Genomic DNA, 18,710 nt, shown 5'->3' with positions numbered 1-18,710 from the left:
ACTCCTTGAAAATTGCAGATAAAAGGAAAGAATGAGAAGGACAAGATAAATGCTTGTCTAACATAATACTAATTTAATTTTCCCATATTATTAGAGAATGACACTTTTCTGTCGGTGTGATTCGAGTCCAGTAATGAATAGCTATGGATCTTCTTTGTCAAGCAGGAACTGCTGACGTCAATGGGCATATACAGAGAACAATGAGAAGATGACGATGTTTAAGTGCTGCTTTGTATGAATTTGCACAAATGGAAAAGATGATACTCGGGCAGAAAAAGAAAACAGACAGTGGTTGGAGAGACACCCCGATGATCGAGCAGTGGTTCAGACACCGGTCAGTCTGCTGCAGGCTTGTCTGGCCCATCTCAGTCACGTTCCACATGTCTGAATCAACAATGCGAGTTTAAAGTTCCTGCTCTTATGAATATATCGCCCTTTAAGCCTCGGGAAACCAACTTCAAGTCCAAAAAATGAGGCTTACTGGAGTGGTGGTGATTAATGTGCCATGAGTACTGGAGCAAGTGACTACACAATCCAATCAATGGAGTAGTGGGGATTTGTAGCATTTGTCAAAATCACCAGTTTTATGCCTATTCTCTGCTTTGCCCTGACATGAAGATTGGCTTAGTGTATAGACAGTGATTGAAAAGCTCTTTTAAAACTCTGTTATTAAATTGACATGTATTAGCTAAATGTTACAATCTAAATTGAATTTTACATCCATAATCCATAAAAATGCATACTGTAGGAAATGTGGTGGCAACTTGCAATCTTATCAATGGTCTAAAAAAATAATAGAAATCTGAAAATATAGGGAATTTATGTAATGAACTGAAAAATGGGATTGAAATTTTTTGGACCTATTAATTTTTGTGCGATTTTGTTTCATCTCCTCTTAATGAGCTTTTTGACAATATTTCCTGTTTTTAATAAATAAAATTGTCATTTCTTGTTGTTCTGAATTGTAAAGATATGGAGTGGTAATCATTTTACAGTGCAGAGCAGGGATATAACAGTCTTGCGTCCACTCCTTGTTTTGTCTTCTATGTTGTCTTTTTTGAACACTTGTAAAATCCTGAAATAATTCATTCATTCATTCATTCATTCCAATGTCTGACATTAATATAATCATGCTCTGTTGTATTTTAGTATAAGTTTGAGGTACTTATACTTGTTCTTTTCCCATTTCGTGATGCTTTATTCTTCTACTTCACCACATTTGACAAAGGGATATGTTTTCATTCTTGCAGGACTTTAGTTTCTCTTCACAGAAACATGATACAATGAATAATATAATAAGTTTTTAATGATCAGTCAAGGTCACATACTAAAAATCACCAAGTTGGTTACAGAGATGTCTAGCCCTTCACCCCATGTTGAGAAAATCTAAAAAGAGAATCTATGAAAGAAGCCTATAACTAAAAACATATTTGTATGTTGAAATTTTGTCCAAACATCTAAGTCTGATTCCAACTCAAGAAATAAAGAAGTAGGGTTTCATAGATGAATGTCAAAGGTCAAGGTAATCTCAACTACCTCCCAGTTTTATAGGCACTTTATCTCTGAAAGGCCTTGAACAAACTAAGTTCACATAAGCTCAATCGTAAGGTGGCACTTTTGATTGAACTTGAGTTTCATGTTTGTTTTCTCATCAATTAATTCTGGATATTTGCTGAAAGAAAATATTTCTATTCATCTTCGATACCCACTTTATCCAAACAAAGAGTTCTCACTCAGTATGTTCCTTCACGAATGCCTAAAGGACCAACTTCAGACTATAAAGCACTTCATGGTTTTCACCTGATTCTCTGATGGGGTTCTGAGACTAAAAGAGTACTTCAGGTTGTGGACTTCTATTCACATTTGGATCGAGAGCTAGAGACGGTGCTTACTCACTATGGATCTACTTTCTGGAACAAAATACCCATTGATCTGATATCGATCACAACAGTATCCACATCCAAAATTTTGGGCACACTTTGAGTCTGCTAGTATTAGTTGAGCATTGTTTAAATTCCTCAGCTTTGTTGTTGGTGGCCTTGTTCTTCCCTTAAGACCATACTGGATACTTGAATCAGGATAGCACACCATGTCAGAAAGTTGCAATCGTGTGTAGCATCTCCTTTTGAAGGTAACGGTAAATTTACACAATAAAAAAAAAAACATAACGGCAAGATTTCAGTCCAAAGACAGATCATTGCTATGTGATGGAGCAGGATATCAGATCATGCATGTTCAGCTCACATATCTCCAGTAAATGCCAACACAACATCACTACATGGTTAATTGTTTTTTATTGTGTAGACTGTCTATTGTAAGGACCCGACACCATTTTGAGGACCAAAAATGATATGACAATTTACTTGTAGGCTGTGCTATGGTCTGGTCTATATTTTATACCATGACCAAATAAAGGGTCTAACGCTGATTTAGAGTATTGGATATGTGTTTGAAGTCCAAAGGCCTATCCTGGTTTGTCAAGTTTGTCGTCATTAGGCAAGTTCTAAATGGATGGAGAGCTTAAACATGTCATGAGGTCAAAAGGCATGTTTAGTGCGTTCTTGTTGGCCAGACGTTGAAGAAAATACAGAAAGAATATGACTGGACAGCATGTACACGTGTACCTTACCCTACCCATAGCTTGCTGAATTCCAACATCTTAAACAGCATATTGAGTGGTAAAGAAGATGGATGGATGGATGGATGGAAAAGAATATGACAAAGGGAAGGAACTGCCTCAGTAAACATACCACCTCAATGATGCAGTATAATGCCATGGTTATGGCTGTCAATAGCATTGGTCCTCAGCTATTTATTGGTGAGGTGACTGCTGACAACAGTATTTCAAATATTTTTTGGAACTTTGGAACACATTATCTGCTCATTCACAATCTGAAGCTCGAGAACTCACTGGAGAGTGCTTCACAGTGCAGATGGACAAGTGTCCCCAGAAGAAACAAGGGGTAACAAGACAGCAATAGTGGAGGCCAACGCCAGGATTTACTATGTGCAGATTGCAGCTTTCAGGCTGCCATTGACACCAATTTGTAACCAACTATGGTAATTAAACAATGTGATTTATGATATTGTTAGTAGGCTCATTTATCAAAGGGGAAGGCATATATGAATTGTGTAGTGGTTTTTTCATGTGACTTTTTTTTTTTCATACAATAGTCCTTTAGTACATGTCAACCACTTTGTCTGTTTCTCTGTCAGACATGTCTTTGAAGAGTTGGGGTCTCTATTGCATATCTGTGCAAAATCTTGAGCTCCCTGGCCCACGGTCCATTTACCACCTTGAGCGTGCTGTGTCAGGCGAGTGCTTGACACAGACAGATGAATCATAGAGAAAATGAGGCATAGGCATAGGAGAGCCACTGGTACACAAATCCATTGTGGTAGGGTGGAAGTGCCTGCTCCATCTAATTACAACCAATGGAGGTTAATCCCTGCTTTTGGTTCGGGAAAAAAAATCTCTATCGCTTCTCATTGTACCTACTGCATTTATCATGTCTGGAAATATATGCCAACTGAGAGGATATCCTGCCCACCTTTTGACCGCAAAACCCTCATTCCGCCGTTTAATCCTCTCCACATCCAGTTAGAAGCTTCAGCTTCTGTGTTAAAACAACATATCATTTTACTATGATTGCAGTGACTCCAAACTCATTTTACATAAAACTATCAGTTTAAGGGATTATTCAAAGGATATTCATGGAATATTCCAAATTTATATTGAACTAGATTTCATGGTTGGTCTTTGATTTGACTATCCTCCCATAAAAGCATTAAAACAAACCCAAAACTGAGCTCTTAAGAGAAGTTAGCATACAAACTACTTAATATTTTAATGGTCTCCACGCTTGTATTGAGCATCCTTCTGGATAATTATCATGGCATTTAGACATGTGAATAAATGCTATCTCCAAGTTAACAAAGTGCTGAGGACACCAGCAAATGCCTGAGCTATAATCATCTCACGGGGGAGCTTTTAAATTAATGTGCCCACAAACATAAGGGCAAGTCAAAGCATAGGAGCTCGACAAGACTGCATGATTGATGATGTGCTGTTCTTGCAGTATCTAGGCAAATGAAGACATCTTTGGGAGAAATATTTAAATTAAAGGCCCTGGCTCATGGCATATGGAGTCAACCATGTCAACAGTTACGTGAGCTGAAGTCACTTCACCTGGATGAGGAAACACACATGCTGCAGGTTTACACTTGATACAGTGAAAAGGTTGATTTTCCAGTTTTATATGTAATGATATAAATGTAACAGGCTCCTCAATGGTAATTTTACTGCAATTTAGAGAATTAGTTGTAAGTGATTTTATTGTTGTAAAGCTTTGTACTTTGAGGGAGCTGTACCAGAAACTGGTACAAACAAACTTAAGTGTTTGTATACTATGCAAACATTTGTTTTGCAACTGAAAAATTCTTGTGACAAATTAAACAAAGAAACAGCAGAAATTCTCTTAGTATGTTCAGCATGACGCACCAGAATTGATGATAATGACTGCATTTCTATTGGTTAGTTAGATGCCATAGGTTGCAGCAGCGATCATGATCACCAAAAACATCTGGCACTGTCAAAATTTCATTGCAGGTCGTCTTCGGTCGCAACACCATGACAACAGCCGTCCTTGAGCCATTGTTCCAGTGCGATGTAGGGACCACAATATTTAAAGCAAAGACCAAAGATATGACCACAATCTTCACAGTCATTATCTTTCGCATAGGACAGTAAAAAAAAACAAAAGTGTAGTGACACCTTTTGGCCAAGTACAAGCACATTGTGTTTTTTTTTTTATTTTCCTGAGTGGCAGCTGAAACACAAATAGACTTACACACTTCTGTGCACTGCTGAAAGTGTTGATCAAATCTTATCTGCTGCATTGGTAGCATATCGTGCGTTTAAGCCAAGATAATGGTTAATCTTTATGTTTAGCTTAGCATGCTGCTGACTTTGTGGGCTCACCTTTGTGTGTATTGCAGACTGTGTATTATACTTTCATTGTAAATGCTTAAACTGAAAAGTTTGTGACATAAGTGAAATCAGTACTGACCCACCTTTTTTTTTGTTTTCCATGTTGATATGTTGATGGTATAGCTCCTGTGGGGAAATGAAAAATGATGGCATTATTCCCATTGGTGACGACATGTTTCAAGATGGCATGATGTGATCTTTCCAGTCACTATGCATTGAATATGTAACACCAGAAATGCTAGTTATGTCTGACCCTGAGACCTAACAGACTCATTCAACCAGTATGAGTCAAACATTTAAGGTTTTACCTTGATTCCTTATGTACACCAGACATCAGGACATCAATAGGACCAAAGCTTCAGGCACACAAAAATGGGCAGATTCAGACAGTTACAAGAACAAGCTTGTGCCTAAACTGACTAATCTGGGTTTAGTACTAATGTCCTGACGTCACGTCTGGGCTCCAGATTCCCCTCCTCAGGCTTCTGAGATCTATGAAACCTCTTACCAAGGATTTTTCTCAACTGTCTCTGTGAGAAATTAAACAAGTCAGTTAGTCAAACTGGCATCGTCAGGAGTGCACGGCATTAGAAATGAAAACCTTCTGATTTTTAAAATGATGTTTACTTCTGTGAGAAATGCAACTTCAAGTGGATTAAATCCCCTCGTAACATTTTAGCAGTTCAGAAAATGTGATGTTTCTTGCAGCGTAAAGAAATCAAGGAGGACATCTGAGAAAGCAGAGGACTGGGGTTTGCATGTTTCATTTTGTGCATTCCTGTACCCTTTTCTAAGTTAATGCATATTTCTCCAGAGTCCGACTGCACTTTAGATGGTTTAAGTTGATGCTGAGCCTGTGAGGATGTCATTTTTTTTTTTTTTTTTTTGCCAAAGATTAACCCTGAGCCCAGAAGTAGTAGGCTGAATGCTGTGAATTATTCTGACAGTGTAGAGTAGCAGATGTCGTGTCCATTTTAGAACTTTCACTCACACCATGTAGGAAAAGTTGTACACATGCAAACACATGACTCACGGTGAGAACTTCTTTTTACAGTTCTTCTCTCTCCAAAGCCGCAGGTGACAGAGAGTGTGTGAGTGTGATGGTGTCAGACTGAAAGAATGGTGTGGAAACAGTAGATGAAATTTCCCTCTCTGTGCTTGCTGCATCAATAGCTATCACTGCAGAGGCACGTGGATAAATTTAAGTAGGGCGGAGTTGTGTAAAATCATGTTTGTGTGATTTATCTAAAGGACCATATGTGTGGCAGATTAAAGTACCAAACACCAGATTAAAAGACTGCCATCTCTGCTATAGCTGAGGTCTAATGAAGAAAATGTGACAGCTTTCCCTTTTTTACAGGGAGAGAGCAATATATTTCAGGCCCTGTAGCTTGCCATCAGAGATACATTCATGTGCGAAATCTAAGTGCACCATGAAGAAATTGATGACATATTTGGACCATCAAGCATCTGATCCTCTCTGAAGTGGCGCTGCTATTAATAAAGGTGACACTGTCAAACACATGACTCATCATGCTGACATTTAGCACTTGCTGTAATAACACATGCAAATGTGAAGTGCATTCTCACAGTCGGCACTTCTTCAAGAGGATAAACTTCGAGTAAGAGGTTCAAACAGTGAATGATTTCACCCTAGATTCCAGTGAATACAGCAAGAGATCATCTCTGTTACTACTGAAGATGGTCAGTGTTGTATTTGTAGCTTTGTCTCTTTTTTTTCCAGCAGTTTGACTTAACGGATGATAAATGAACATACAACTCCTTTCCTTCATCACACCTGCTGGACTGATTTGCATTCAGATACAGGGATAGGATATTTAAACCCGTGATGCAGAGGGAATTACAGCCTGTCACTCCATATCTCATTCAGCCACACACAGAGGCTGTGTATGTGTACATCCCAAGTGGTAGGCTGCTGGATGTGTCATTATATCTCTGAAATTTTTTCATTGAGTTACTGGAGAATTAATGTTTGTAGAATCATCTGCCTTTAAGTCCCTTCACCGCTCATTTAAAAGTTGTACATTGCACTTTTTTGTGAATGCATTTTCATTGCAACACAATACACACTCTCACACACACATTGCACTTCAGAAACACTCACAGTCGATGGTGGTGTTCATAATGTAAGGTAAGGTTACCATTACAACCATTACAGCAATGTTTGACCTCATAAAGACCAGTCAATTTGATCTAAAATGAAGAGTTGTAGCACTGGCAAGAGTTGATTTAACATCTGCATGCAGCTTTTATATAACTGCTGGGGTAAAAGTTTATAGGTGCACGATCAGAGGCTGAGCTCCTCAATCCTGCCACTTTGGGTTTTTGTGTTTGTGATGCCATTCTTTAAAGAGTGACCTATTGATAATCTGCACCACAACGATGGATTGGCTATTTCAGCACCAAGGACAGTGCCTTGGATTTATCAGTACACAGCGACATACTGATAATCTGCACCACAATGGTCAATTGGCTATTTCAGCACCATGGACAGCACTTTAGATTTATCATGAAAGAGCGAGCTACTGCTAATCTGCACCACAACTGTCAATTGGCTATTTATGCACTATAGACAGCATCTTGGATTTATCATTGAACCGCGAAATACTGATAATGTGCATCACAACTTTCAATTGGCTATTTCAGCAGTATGGAAAACGTCTTTGATTTATCAGTGAACAGAGAACTTTTGTTGATCTGCACCACAACAGTCAAATGGCTATTTCAGGACCCTAGACAGTGCCTTGGGTTTATCATTAAAGAGCGACATACAGATAATCTGTACCACAATTGTCAATTAGCTATTTCAGTACCATGGACAGCACCTTGGATTTATCAGTGAACACAGACCTACCCTTAATCTGCATCACTATGGTCAACTGGCTATTTCAGCACCCTGGACAGTGCCTTAGATTTATATGTGAACAGACACCTACTAATAATCTGTACAACAATGATGGATCGCCTGTTTCAGATCCATGGACAGCACCTTGGATTTATCATGATAGAGCGAGCTACTGTTAATCTGCACTACTGCATCTACTACATGATCATTTGGCTATTTTAGCACCATTGACAGCACTGAAGATTTATTAGCAAACAGCTAATGTTAATCTGCACCACAACTGTCAATTGGGCTGCCTCAAAACGACTGGAAATGAGTCCCTGTCTCTTTAAGAATCTCCTCAGTTTAGCGACATGCCCCCCTCAGAGTGTCCATCTCCATGCACATTCTCCGAGAGTGGAGAGGGGTGGGGGAGTGCGAGCTGTAAAGGAGGAGCTGTGCAGACTAAGTCAGAGCTGGGCAGACCTGTGTATTACAGGCGGAGCTGTACAGCACCAAGCGTTTCAACACTCAACATAGCTGCCGGGGGGGACTCAGGGATTTTAAAGTATCCTCATAAACCAGACCCGCCCACTCCTCATCCACATTTGGATTTGGAGTTGAGTTTAATCTGGATAGGAGCCCATAGAAACTTCTTGCAGGGGGTGTCGGTTACTCATTTGACTGACAGTGCACTTCAGCCAATCAGCGCTTCAAAATAAATACGTCATCAAAATGCGTTCGCTTCTCTAAGGGTTAGCATTAGCTCATTAGGTCTAGCTTCCCTACATACAAAGACATGCGAAAACGTCTTTTCCTGTTAGAAACTCACCAAGCGCAGACTCTTGCTCTTGCTTGATTGTTGTAATTCTTGGTATTTTGGCTATAACTTTACTTATTGCAGCTTTCAGACAATGGTTAAAGTTAAAGTCCGTCATCTCCGCTACGCGCAGCGATAGCGTCACTTCCGGTTTAGCCACCGGAATTCGCCAAAAAAAGTTGAAAACAAAAAGCGGCAACGCTGATTGGCTCAGTCGTTTCACGACCGAGTGAAATCCCCCTCTATGGGCTCCTACCCAGACTGAGCTCAACTCCAAAATCCAAACACGGATGAGGAGTGGGCGGGTCTGGTTTACGAGGCTACTTTTAAAGACCGACCTACAGATAATCTGCACCACAATGGACAATTGGCTATTTCAGCACCATGGACAGCACCTTGGATTTCTCAGTGAACAGAGACCTACTGTTAATCTGCACCACTATGGTCAATTGGCGATTTCAGCACCATGGACAGTGCCTTAGATTATTACGTGAACAGACACCTACTAATAATCTGCGCAACAATGATGGAACGTCTCATGATAGAGCGAGCCACTGTTAATCTGCACTACAATTATCATTTGGATATTTCAGCACTATAGACAGCGCCCGGGATTTATCAGTGAACGGAAACCTACTGTTAATCTGCACCACAATGATCAATTGGATATTTCAGAACCATGGACAGCAAATTGGATTTCGTCATTGGTGAAAATGGCAATGTAGACCAGCTGGTAAAAAGACCTTTGCCTCACAGCTCATGCTCCTCTTCACCACAACAATACAAACTGCAAGCAGCAACTTGTTGAAAACTCATGATGATCTCATGATCCCTTCATGAGAGCATCAAACTCCTTTAAGTTCATTTGCACTAGGTCTGGAGTGAATACCGACACAGTACACATTAATACAAAAAAACAAAGAAATTGTTCACCCTGAACATGGTGATGTTGTGTGGCAGATCAGAATCAGAGCTGAAGATTGGGGTGTCAAGGGCATGCAAGGTCATGGTCATGCAAGCAAGGGTCAGAACCAGTGGCGGAAGTGTTGGTGAGTAAACAAATGCGTAGCTGTGCAGGAAATGGTCAAAAGTCAAATATTACCCAAAGTCGACCAAAGGGACGTGCTGCATTGCTTATATATCTTGTATGGGACAATGCAGAAAACCTTTGAGATAATTAGATGAGAAACAATTAAAACTCATTACATTTTCTATTATATTTACTCCAATGGCGTCTTTATTCTGTGTAATCTGTTTTTGATACAGGCATTTTGAGTGATCCAAGCTGTCCACTCTACCTGCAGACAGCTTGGATCACTCAACACTTGACTATCAGAGTTCTAGTTTTCTGTAGGTAGATGTGTGACATTCAAGAAAGGCAGCTGAACCAACTGCACTTTAATGTGTAATTTAATTTTAATCTCTGTATCATTTTTGGCTCTTTATGACATTATAAATTCAATTGTTCTTATATGAAGAAATTATTTTTAGGGGAAAAATTAAATATGCAATGGTGTTATTCATTAAAGAAAACTGAAATTGATAAATTGATGGAAGAATTAAAGCACAATTATGGAGTCTTTAGAGTCCTACTTGAGTGAGTGACATGCCAAGGGTTGAACAGTTTGCTACTTTTGTTAAGCCCACAAAGTATTTGCAGTGGTTGTCAGTGCTGCATACAGGCAGTGGTTTTGCAGATCACTTCCCGTTGTGCCTAAACACGGTGAGACATACAGAATGCAGCTTGGAAACTTGAGTGAAATTAAGCTGCTGTGTCCTTTACAGGCTTTCTAAAAGCAGAACAGTCCTCTGTGCGTGCGGATGAGTGTCCCAACCTGAGCCAAGTTGTGAAAAATCACTGTATAACTGTGGAACTAAAATAGAGCAGCCAAAAGGAGAAAAAAAATAGAACATAATATCTTGCTTGAATGAAGTAGAAATTGTGTCCTGAATATTAATTGGCAGCTTGGAGAAAAGTATTTGGCAAAACAAAAAGGAAAAAAAACAAAAAAAAAAAAAAAACAAGCTGCTTATGAGCATGTGTCACGGTTCAGACACTAAAAGTCTGCATTCACGCACTGGTAATAAGATTATCTGCAGTTTGGATTATGTATGTCACGTTATCAATATCACTGCACGGACTCATATCAAAGCATGCCATCTTTCACAAGACAATATCTGCCATCTATCTGAGCTGCTTTGAAGTTGCACCACCTGCCTCCTCCCCATTGATATCATCAGACAGCGCTGCTTCTGCTGCTGCCGCTCTTTCTCTTTTTTGTTTTAACCAGCTGTCATGTTCCCCTCAACCCTCCTTTCTGTGAGTCCTGAACCATCACCGAGACTGTGGCCCACAGTAAATGTAGCATAGGAGAGGTCGCTAGAAGTACAGGACGGGCCATACATCACGCCATGGCTACACCTGCCAGATGGCATGTTTCAAAATGGCACAAATCGCACCAACAGTTTATCCTGTTAGGCTGTCATTCAGACAGAGTGCTTACAATTCAAATCGATATCACTCAATGGTTTTAGGGTGCCCTGTTGTTGCTGTGCCCCCCCCCCCCCCCCCCCCCCCCCCCTCTGTTGACACCTCCCGCAGGAATCATGATTACTCTGGACAGGTGTTTCAAATTTACTCATTTTTGAATTCTAATTAGAATAACAAATGAGATGCCCAACTCGCTGCAGTCTTCGTGAGTACCACACAGCTGTAACTACTGAGTGGATTTCATTTATCCAATCTAGAGTGAGATTGCTTGTGTTGTTTATGATGGTTCATTAGCATGCTTTGCGCACTCACCCCTGTGGAAATAGGTCATCATTAGCATTATTAGCTGTGGTTTCCCTGCTTCGACACAGGGGCAGTATCTCCACCATAAAAGGTCTTTTAGGCAGCAGTCAGTGGAAATGTATATTTCAAAGAGCTCTCCATGATCTAAGTAAGTTTGCAGTCAAAAGTGTTCCAGGAGATTGTTACTTTAACTCTTGTTGACAGGCTGAGCTGTAATGATGTGCAGCTTGCAGGAAAACAGAAGCAGGAATGATTTCATAGGAGGGAAAGAAATGGGAGCTTAGGATGATCCACAGTTTTAACTCCTTGGTGAGTTTACTGGAATCATGTCGACTTTCTACTGCTGTATAATGCCCTGTAGGGTGTGCAACACTAGTGCAGACTACAGCAATTGAGAAAGACCTTGGTGTGACCTTGATAGGACCTTGATATGACTAGTGCGCTGTACTCCTGACAATTGGATGAACTGTGCAAGGAACAAATCATTAAGATAGTACCAAAATCAGGAGACAGTCGAGGTTTTGGCCTCTTTTTCGTGTCATGTGACTGTTTCGACAGGACTGTTTGTAGTCTTTCCATTAAAGGTTTATGGCAAAACTGTAAAATCAATGCAGAAGCAGCAGATATAGTACTAAATAGTAGATAACAAGCAATCAAAGTCAAGAAAGACTAAACCAGACAGACATGGAATAAAGATTGGGAAGAACCACCGGAAAGTCTTGACAAATGAGTCGAGACAAGACTTGCCAGTTGAACAACCACAGACAGCTCAAAGTACGCCACATATATAGATTAGGAGGAAACACACTGACAAGATATGCATTGATACAGACAATCAAGGAGAGGAGAGCTGTATGTATGTAGTGAGGGCTGACAATAAGAAAGTGGAGAGCTGGTAATCTAACTGTGCCGACGATGAAAACAAACTGAAAATCAAAAAACCAGACATGACAAGAGACAACTATATTGAAGATGAATTTATCAGAGATCAGTGATATGACTTGGCCATGTTTTCCTGACTATTGAAGTGAAAATATTTTTAGTTCAGAAAACTTTTGCATTCACACATCAATGAACACAGTAGAAACGGTCTACGTGTTGTGTAGCTAGCAAGCTGGGCCAGGAGCTGGCCCCTTTTTTTTTTTTGTTTTTGTAAAGAAATCACACACGCATGCACAATGAGAATAATTCACTCTAAATATTATCAATGGTGAATACACCAACATTCTTTTGGTAGGACTACATTTGGATTACTATTACTGGTGAGTCTACGGAACACAGCGACCAAGTCCCAGGCGAATATGGATCAGGAGTCATGCCACTCTGAAGGCAAACATTATTGTTATCGTCCACTATTCAAAAGCTCTATGATATCAACACTTGAACTGCACATAACCTTTATAGGTTCACTGGAGTAAACAATATAAACTATACCCATGTCATTTTTTTTTTTCAAATTCTGTGAATGTTGCAATTATTACAGATTTAACAGCAGTACAACACAGCACACTGATGAGATGAGCCTATGGAAAAGGAAAGTTTTACCTGTGAAAGAAAGGAGTTTCACCTTTTTCACCAGCCCCAAAGGTTCTTCAGCTATTGAAATGTACAATATATTCAATGGAAAGTGATATTCAAATATTATTCAAACTGCTTCATGTTAAAATCACACTCATATTTTGGGACTTCATCTGAAGGAATTCTGACGTTATACTATGAGAACAACTCTTAATGTCCTTGTCTAATTGGGCCAGAAGGGGGTCCTGCTTGTCAAAATTTAAAAAAATGAGTGATTTCCTGCTGTATCATCTACAAAATGTGTGTTCTCTTTCTTTAATGTTTGCTTTCAGTATCCAAATTCCTTTATCTCTGAAGACACGATTCATTTTGGTGGCATGATGAATTTAAGTAGTTCAATAAATGTGATTCTGTATTTTAGCTTTGAAAGGAGTGAATAAGAATCAAACAAAAATAGAGGTAAAGTAGGATTACTGCTTACAAAATGATGATGTGGTGGTGTTTAAAAATGAGCAGTGCATATGGAAATAAACAAATGTCATCATAAATATATTGCAAATGACTCAACACCTTTCTGAAATCTCTCAGGTGCCCGTCAAAACAAATGAGAATAGGTCAGTGAAAACTGGCAGTTCATTAGCTGATCAGATAAATAATAATAATGGGAAAACCTTGTATTCTCTGAATACTGCAGATATTTCAGGCCCAATGGCTTTGAGAAATGTCTGAAATTCAGGGGCGACTATCTGGATCTGGGTGGAAACTGGATCCTAACTTTGTCAGGAAGTCTACATAGTATGCATGGAGACATGATTGTGAGTTTCAGCACTTATTGGCCTGGTGTGCTGAATATGAGCCAAAGATAAATTCCATCCTTTTATCTTTTGTATTGCTTATACCCTGTGCAGGGTCGCTAGGCGCTGGAGCTAATCCCAGTGGGTGCAGATCGCCTGTCCATCACAGGGCAAACAGACAGACAACACACACATTTTGTTTCCACAGAAAATGGAAAATGAAACGAGCAAATTTACAAAAGATTTGCTGATATTGTCCATAAATGTATTCTGGGTCAAATCTATTCATGTCAATCAACCATTCATCCCGAATCGTCACCTCAACACTGTTATTCTACTGTTGATGATAAACATTTAGCTCAAAATGACTCCCAAGATATGTTGTTGGAAATGTTTTAGCAAAAAATGTGAGAATTGGAAATATTTAAATTGCCAGCATCCAACCACCTTTGAATGCAACAGCAATTCAGCATTGAGAGAAAAAAAAAAGGCCAGAATTCTGTGACTGGAGTGATGGATGTAGGGAAGCTACAATCATCATCATGGAACGAAGTTGTGGCCGCAGCTCATAGAACACAATCTGTTCAATCATGGAAGTAGTTACGAGGAAATGCTAATGCTGAGCAGATGTCCAAACAGACGTCGACACTGAGTGAAAAATCCAATTCAGCTTGTTATCAAGTCTTCACTTTGGCAGATAGGCTCACTAGCAAATGATTAGTCTCATTAGTGATTCTGTTGTGTTTTATTTTCTCCCTGAAGACAAATCTTCGCAGCAAACACAGTAAAGTCAAAGATAAGTTTGCCCAAAAGTCTTATAGTTGTAGAACATTGTAGAGATGTTCATTATCATATCAGAGTCATCAGGTTCATAAAGACTAAATGATTCCAGACATACAGAAACTTGTAAAAAGTTTAATAAAATCTTAATGGACCAATCATATAAACACTATTATTGATTTTCAAAGTTTTCATGTTGTCATACCTTGAGCAAATACAGTGAAGCTGTTATTTTGTTGTGTGAAGATAAGTTTATCCATCAGATCTGCACAGTTTTAAAAACACTTTTTTTTTCCTATTGCAAAGACCTTTCATCATGTACAGTATGTTTTATTATTAAAATATTCAGGAGCTCCAAGTACATAGCCAAATGCAGAGGCCAAAATCTTTTTAGACCCTCAGGCAGCTGTGCTTAAGAATTAATACAAATCCTTGGTGGAAATGCATGGGCTCAGTAATGCAGTAGTGACCATTGTCTGTGGACACAGTTCATCAGTGCATTCCCAAAAACCATCCAGATTTTAAATCCCCGTGACATGAAACGGGGAAAATTCAGCTCTGTAATATTAGGGTACTTTCAATACATGACAAAGCAGTGGAGGAACGTTCCAGGTTTAACTGACATTTTCAGTAGCATTTCTCTTACACGTTGTGTTTATGGTACAATGTGAAAATGGTATGAAGAGTCGAAAAAATTAGTCTTTCATGGAAATGTTTACAAAGAATGGCAAAACTTTTCTGCAACAAAAAGCGATAATAATGCATTTTATTTGTAAGCATTGTGGTGTCAATGGGACTTTAATCTATAATGGAATGTGGCAGACACATGAAACTTATACTTCACTGTACTTTGTAGCTTTGAAAGTGGGTGGAGCTTTAAAAAAAAAAAAAGGTTAATTCCAGAAAAAATGTTGGGGACCAAATGGGGACCAAAATGTCAAAAGTAAGCATATGCAAGTCAACAAATAAGAACATAAAAAATCTGACTATTTAAGTAGAACACCCAGAATTCAGATAAGACATTGCAGCAGAACTAAAATGACACGACACCAGCAACAGAGATCAGAAAGGACCGCTCAAGGTGGAGTACGGTGGAGAAGTGTCATCCATGGCCTTTGCTCCTCTTGGAGCCAAGAGCCTCAATAAGCAAGTGCCTGAAGTCCAGCGAGTGGCCTTGCTGTTGGAATGTTTTCTGTATTTGACACGGAGTGAAAAATGTTTTGACACCTGGGACCAATAATCACTGAGACCAGAAGCTTGTTGGCTTGAATCAACGGACTGTCGTAGAAATTAGGTGGATTTCCAAGGACGAGCGGTTCTGGGTTTTGGGCAATGCAACTCATGTAGTTGATTGTTTTTATCATCTTGGCCAATAATTGTTTTTTTTTTGTTTTTTTTTTTCACTCATATGTGTTATTGTGTCTCTGAAAATACCCGATAAACAAAGTTTGCAGAAAAAGAAGAAAATTACATATGAAGATTTCAACCTCCTAGATGCAAGATGAAAACATGATGCAGGCATGCGGTGGTCATCTGTGAGCGCTGTCCACTTTAAGATGGAGAGAGCTGAACAATAAGATATGTCCAATGGATCTAAAAAAGAAAATCTTGCTATGCCGCACCACCCACAACCGAGTAGAGAGGCCATTGAGAGTGAAGTGTGGTGGCAGTGTCAGCGCTGGACAATATACTGAAGCACGTCTTGCACCACTGTAGCTGGGAGCAGAGCCTCAGATGTGACAGTAAAACAGCCTCTGGGAACAATTCCACAGAGGGTTAAAGCTGAAGATGCTCGCTATGATGACGACTCCGGATGCAGTTTGTGCCTAAATATATCCACACCAGTGAACACGGAAGTCTTCTTGGAAATGACCTATATGGACTCAGCTGGTGAAACATCCATGATGCTGATAGCTCGATCTCATCTGGACAGCTTGGATGGATTTCATGATTTCTGTCACAGATGCACAAACCATTCTCGGCATGCATTAGAACAGCTTGACTGTGTGGGAAAAGAGTGCAAAGCAGGCCAACACCCCCCCCCCCCCAGACTGCCAGCATGAAACCAATCTTGCTTAAAGAAAGCAATATGTCACTTTGAAAAAAGAACAATCATTTTCAAATTTCACCAATGATTCCTTAAAGGGGCTGTATCATGCTTTTTTAGCTAGTCCAAACCCTAGAAATGGCATTAACATGGTAATAGTTTATTTTTGGCGCTAAGGAAAAGTCATTTTGTGTGAAATAAAAGATTTTCTGGGGCTAATTCTGAAACCCGGAAGAGAAAACGCTCTGTTTCACTAAAAATCCCGCCTCTCCCCCTGTGGAGTTTGACTGACAGCACACTTCAACCAATCAGCACTTCAAAACAAATACGCTGGCTAGCTTTAGCTCTTTAGCTCTAGCTTCTCTACACGCAAAGACACGCGAAAATGTTTTTTCCTGTTAGAAACTCACCAAACACAGACCCTTCAGACTCTTGCTCTTGCTTGATTGTTGCTTTCAGACGATGGTTAAAGTTTATCTCCGTAATCGGAGATACAAAAAGCAGCAACGCTGATTGCCGAGGGCCGGCGGGAGGGGGGCTCAGGGGAGCCATCTTCTTTGTGCGACGTCAACATGGGAAACAGACCGTTGTCACGGGTGCGGGAGGGGCTGCCTCTCTGAGCAGCACAAAAACGAGGAAAGCTCAAACACACAGGCACGAAGGAAAAAAATTCTTTGGGGTGTTTTTGGTGAGTACACAACTATATAACAAGGTTAAAACATACAAAAAGTGAATTTTGCATGATACAGCCCCTTTAAGATAATACAGTGCTTTGGTCTTCACAACTCAACTTTTAACAACAGAGTCATTGCACCTGACATTTTGTTGCAGGTGATAACGTTCACATTTGTTTACATTGTACAACTTCTGTGGATTTGGAGATTTTTCAGCACACTTAAAGGTGCTGTAGGCAGGATTCCGCATCTCCGCCATCTTGCTTAGGGTTACCTAAGTAAGATGGCGATTTGACCCATCTAAGATGGCAATTTGAAACCCAGCACAGCCAATCCTGTCCTGTTTTCTCTGACATCACGCCCTTATGCAATTTAAGAACCTCCCACAAGAACGTACGACGAACGCCCCTCGACCAATCACGGTTAGAGCCTCAGGGGCTCTTCTGATTGGTCAAAGATACCTGGAGCTGTTGAGATTCCTTTTCAGCTCAAAACAGAGACAGATGGAAACGCTGCACCCTCGCGGTAGTGCAATTATGCTACACTCCTTAAGGATTATCAATGGATACTCTAACATTTAATCCAAAGAAAACACAGAAAAATTAGCATTGGCTAGCAAAATCCTGCCTACAGTACCTTTAAAATTTGCTGAAGCATCACTGTTACATTACTGAATTTGTAGTTACAAATAAAGCTACTATTAGATTTCAAAAACTACGCCAGCCACATTTATTTGCATTGCCAATATGAGCCATCTGCCTGTATGAAGCACACAGATACATTTTTCAGACAATCTATACAGTAAACAAAAGGTGCAACGAGGCAAACATGGAGTTTTATAACAGATGTTGCATCTGTTAACAGGACAAATTCAAACAAAAAAGCTTGAAAATGATTTTAAATTGCAGGTTTATTAATGCTTTCAAGAGCAGCACAGATGATTACTTGGTGCAACTTGTACAGAAGTTCCCAAAATACAAATAAATTATAATGATCATCATTGTAATGATGTGAGTCCATGTTTGAGTTTCACTGCATTTTGAGAATCATGTACGTCATATAATGACGTCACATTCATGTTGTGTTTGTCCCTTTTTTCCTCCCTGTATGAATACAGCATAATGATCTATTGTAAACATACGTGCGCATGTTCCATCAATGATAACTGCCAGGCCGAGACAAGAACTCTTGCGTTTTGCTTTGTGGGCTTTTGATGCTCGGCAGTCCAGGAGGAAATCATGCTCTCTGCCACTTCTGTGCTGACTTTCTCCCAGAGCGACAGTCAAACATCAATATAATATTTGGTCACTGGAAAAAAAAAAAACAGAAAAAAAGAAACCGTCCTCCCTGCTTTCCTCTTTGATAGTGTGGGATTGACACCAAAGCCTGCTTGTGCTGTTACATTTCCTCTAAACCTCACTGTAGATGTGCTGACATGTTTTTGACAT

This window comes from Salarias fasciatus, chromosome 12 (assembly GCF_902148845.1).
Source record: "Salarias fasciatus chromosome 12, fSalaFa1.1, whole genome shotgun sequence".
NCBI classification, from domain to species: domain Eukaryota; kingdom Metazoa; phylum Chordata; class Actinopteri; order Blenniiformes; family Blenniidae; genus Salarias; species Salarias fasciatus.
Note: the sequence above shows the minus strand (reverse complement) of the source record.